We start from the raw sequence: 4,848 nt of genomic DNA, 5'->3' as shown, positions 1-4,848 counted from the left end.
GCTCAAACAACTTTTTTTACTTCAACAGTTCATTTTTACATGTGTGCACACGTGTGGCTTTCCCACACATTCCGTTCTGCCTTGTTCACATGTCTACCTGCGTGTGTGTCTTTGTCTGCGTGTGTTTGTTCAGATTAAGTTTGTCGGAGAAAGTGGATGGAAGAATGGGCAAACCATCGTGCGTATGAAACAAATAAGCACAAATGTTTGCTTGCGACCAAACTCGCACAGCAAGGAGGAAATTTGCAAATGAATTTGACAAAAGGTGTATATGATTAAAATATCTAGCTGCCCCTTTATCTCTTCAGGAAAATGTTGTGAGAAAAAGTGAGAAGTAGGGTAATTTTCTAAAAGCTTCTATAGAAACTGACTTCTTTTTCCAACCAGTGGAGTCGCCCTCTGCTGGTCATTTGTGAAAACACAGGCTTCAGGCAGTTTGACCTTGGCTTCACCTTCCAGACCCAGTGACTATGTGAATTGTTCGATACGGCCTATGACGTGAGCTTTGTAGAACAGTGAGGAATTACAGCAGCATCATACGGAACATAACCCTCACCTGAGAGTATTGCATGGTGAAACCAGGGGCTTTTTAAAATGTATTATTTTTTCTTTTCATATTTCTTTCCCTAACTAGACATTCAGCCTTAAGTCTTTTTGTCTATCCATTCCTATTCTAGTATTAAACACAACGACATGTTCTGAAATAAAGCAGAAATAAATTTCAGTTCAATGGTTCTTTTATAAAATATCTGAGTGTAAGAAATGCTTTTAAATGATTACACAAGGAATTGCATCTTATTGCATGAAATAGCAGTGAATTGTTTTATTTGGGGGGGGTTACACAGGGATCCTCCCTGAATGGTATTGTGGCCCATACATCTGGATACATATTGTCATCAAAGGAGTAATGGTCACACCTACAGTAATATGCCCTGACATGACATTCTTTTGGGGCACAGTAAAAAAAAAAAAATCACTTTTTTCACTCAGTCCAGACTTTTAATGGAAAACTGAATAATTATACAGCTTCTTTCATTTCCTTTTTGCAATTATTTTTTTGTTTTATGGCCTTAACAGTAAGACATTTTACTTAACTTCATTGCTATGGTCTGAGGGCACAGCAGAATTGCTACAGCTTTATCAGTAGAGTGCAGTGGAGCAACCAGACAAGTTGAACCAAATAATCTAAACAGCTAATATGCAAGATGATATTGAACAGAAAGGATCTGTCAATATTCATAACATTTGCAGAGCTACAATGCTGACTAAGGACAGTTTTACAATCTAATGTACAAACAGAGTTGCCTTTTGTGTTTACTTGAAATAATTGATTTAGATATTTAAGAATCAGCTATATGCTGTTGTTGTCCTCTGCCTTGTTGCATCTACTCCAGACCTGCAAGTTTGCAGACTTCTCTGTCTTGGCTATACCTCTGCTGTTTTCTTCCTTTCTTTATTTAATAAACCATGAGCTAATAATTTTAGACTTTTTCTATGTTTGTCCAATGGCGTGTTCATACTGTATGATTTTTTTTGATCATCATCAGTTCTCTGTTTCAGTAAGAGAAAAAAAAAGATGGAAAAGTAGAAGTAGAAGAGATCCCCTCCAATATGTTGCATTTCTACCACCCACCCATCCTCGTTCCCTCCTGAGAGAAGGTTACAATTTTTTGTGACACCTCCCCTCCACCTCCCTGTACCCACATTAGGTCCCCATACCTTCAACCAACCCAATGATTCTGTCTCTCGTGCACACCCGCCTTTGCATGGATCACTGGTATTTGCATGCAAGCAACCAAAAAAACAATCAGGTCAACGGCTTCTCTGAGCTGCAGGAAGTGCTGAGTCCTGACCTTTATATTGTGTTTTCTTCCTCTTCTTCTCTTGTTTATAATCATATCTGGCCTGGGGGCAGGGGAGTGAGGCTTTGTTTGTTGGGTGTCAGGCGGATATTTCAACCAAGCCCCCAAGGAGCTGTCACAGTCCGCTTACACTGGACAGCAGGAAACCACAAATGCCAACACTTTATCTGATCACAAAGCGTGGAGGGAGGATCAATCATGCATGCCCACATGAACAAACCGTCTACCTGAACATCTTGATTGATGGAGTGTGTTGAGCCTGACAGGAAGATTTGTAGACACGACTTGAATGATTCAAAGTGAATGCAGGAAAGGAGTGTTCCAACGATGAATCAAACTATATCTAGGTCTTACGGTCTTGACTTCCAAGGTTGTGAGTGCTGGGTGGGAAAAGGGTTACAATTAGTAAAGACACAATGTTGTCCTTCTTTATCCAGCACTGACACTAACGCAGCTTCATTTTTTTTTCTTAGAGTAACCCCTCAAGTGTCTAACACAGCACGGTGAAGGCAACACAGCAAATGATAAGGCGTGGAGGGATGATCTTACCTTGGAGAGATCGAGGAACTCTGCTAGCTCCGGTTCCTGGATGGTGGGTGGTTCGGTGGACAGGAGACTCCTGAGGCGGGGAAGAGGTCAGACAGATTGGCTTGCAGTTCTCCCCTTCACTAATCACCTCACCGGTAGACCAGTTCATGTGAGGGTGGTTTGACAAGCCAGGGAAGACCCAGGATGAAGGGACTGAGAGGGAAGCTGGATAAATGGAAACTGATGACTAATGGACTAATGAGTCTATTATGGCCATGGGCCACAATCACTTTGTGAGTGTAGTGGGCTTAAACAATGATCTACCCACAATTTCTCTCACCAACCGGTCTTGGCAGATGTTTCACACACAACCAACTCCGATTCTGTCATAAATGTCATTTGTCTGCTCATTGTGGAAACTGTTGAGTTTATATGTAATATTGTACGCACTAGACCTCACTATGTATAGTTCTTAAAATAATGAATGTTGTGATTTGGCTTGTACAAATAAAACTGAATTGAATTGACCTTACATAACAACCTTCTAGAGCCTATGAATGTCTAGCCTAGACCCAGTCTTTTAGCCAACTTCTAGGTCATAAAAGTCTCATCTGCACCACCAGAATCTTAGAACGGAGGGAGCACAGGGAACTGTCAAAACAGGTGAAAAAGGAACTAAAGCTTGCAAAATGCACATATAAAGATAAAATTGATTAAACAGGACAACCGACCTGGGGCCTTTGAATTGATTTGAATGTGTATAATCGTTTTAATGTCCATGATTTTAATGAGGAGGTGTCTGTTTTTAAAAATGTTGACCTTAATCCTCAATTATTGTTCCTGTACCTAAGAACAAAACCCCAAAGGCACATGACTTCCGACCAGTGGCACTCACCTCTCTGGTTATGAAAACTTTTGAAAAGTCAGTGAAGGATGCACTTTTGGATTCTGTACAGCATAAGTTTGACCCTTTCAGTTTGCCTACAGGTCGGGCCCAAGTGTGGATGATGCGACAGGGACACTTTTTAATATGTTTTTTTCAACATCTGGAGTGGACCATGTCTCTTGTCCGTCTACTTTTTATTGACTTCTTTCATATGATTCTGTGATTGTGTCCCTCCTCAGCAGAGACGACTCTGAACATGGTCCTGTAGTGAGTGATTTTATTGACTGGTGTGAATCATCCTTCTTGAACAGTAATGTGGAAAAAACAGAGGAGATGTGTATTGATTTTAGGAAATCCTAGTAAGATCTCCCCTGTGGTGATGGACAACAGGGCTGTTGAACCTGTTAAGCAGAACAAATATCTCGGGACTGTCATCGACAATAAACTGTTCTTCGAGCGCCATGTTGATGCCATGTAAAAAAGCACATCAGCTTATGCACTTTTATTGCAAGCTTCACAGTTTTAATGTTGACGCCACTTTTATGAAAATGTTATATTCCTGTTTTATTGAATCTGTTCTTACCTTTTCTTTTATCTGCTGGCACGGGCCACTTTCTGTCAGACAGAAAATTTGCCTGTAAGGCCTTGTGAAAGTGTGCAGCAAAATTGCTCGAACACCACTGAACAACATCCATGACCTGTATCAGGAAAGGTCCTTTAGGAAAGCTGGATCCATCTTGGCTGATCCGAGCCTTCCACTGGAAGTCATGGCAGCACAAGAGCAGGCCCTTGGTGAGATCAGTAAAGGCAGGGATCTACCACACCAGAGAGGACCCCAGACGCAGGCTGTGCAAAGATGCTCCTGAGACAGTCCAGCACATAACAACATACATGGGACACCATAACCAAGTGGCAGGTATAGTGTACAGGAACATCTGACTGAGCTAAGATCCTGAGGGACTTCCACATCCAGCCTGAGAAACTGGTGATGGCTAACCAACTAGACATGACGTTGATCGACGGAAGAAGGCGCTGGTAATAGATGTGTCAATCCCGAGCGAGAGCAACATCAGGAAGGAGCAACACGAAAATATCAACAATACCAAGGGGCTGAACGAGGACCTGGAAAAGAAGTGGGGAGTGACGGCAAGAGTGGTGCCAGTAGTGATCGGAGCACTGGGGGCTGTGACCCACAAACTGAGAGAGAAGCTCCAGCAGATTCCAGGTACAGCATCTGTAGAGAGATTCTCTCTCTGTCCAGAAGAGACAGAGAGAGAATAAACTGTGGGGCTTCACGAGTACACCAAATAAAACTTAAAGAAGCCTTTATTTCTTTCTGCCACACATACATAGCCATTGGAGAACTGACTTGCATTGGTGAATTATTTCTTTTTGTGTATCTTACACAATGTTTGCCTTTGATGTTAGACTTTTCTACTTGTACATGTTTCATACATGATGCATTATAGACACTGCTTTGTTCTTTCTTCTTTGTAATAAATAACCCACAGATCTCATCAGAGCTTGACTCAGTTCTGTGCAGAAACAACAATCCATCTGTGCTTGGAAGGT

At 41.7% G+C, this 4,848-nt stretch overlaps 1 long non-coding RNA gene across 1 annotated transcript; it reads right to left on the bottom strand.

Annotated features, from left to right (window-relative positions):
* Positions 1 to 795: 795 nt before the first annotated feature.
* Positions 796 to 4,635, bottom strand: LOC118310066. Its single transcript, XR_004793699.2, has 3 exons — positions 3,860 to 4,635; positions 2,412 to 2,481; positions 796 to 2,242 (listed from the first exon to the last, which is right to left on the bottom strand). It is a non-coding gene; the product is annotated as an uncharacterized LOC118310066 (long non-coding RNA).
* Positions 4,636 to 4,848: the final 213 nt, after the last annotated feature.

Source organism: Scophthalmus maximus, chromosome 6 (genome assembly GCF_022379125.1).
Source record: "Scophthalmus maximus strain ysfricsl-2021 chromosome 6, ASM2237912v1, whole genome shotgun sequence".
Lineage (NCBI taxonomy): Eukaryota > Metazoa > Chordata > Actinopteri > Pleuronectiformes > Scophthalmidae > Scophthalmus > Scophthalmus maximus.
Note: the sequence above shows the minus strand (reverse complement) of the source record. Positions and strands in the feature narration are given on the sequence as shown.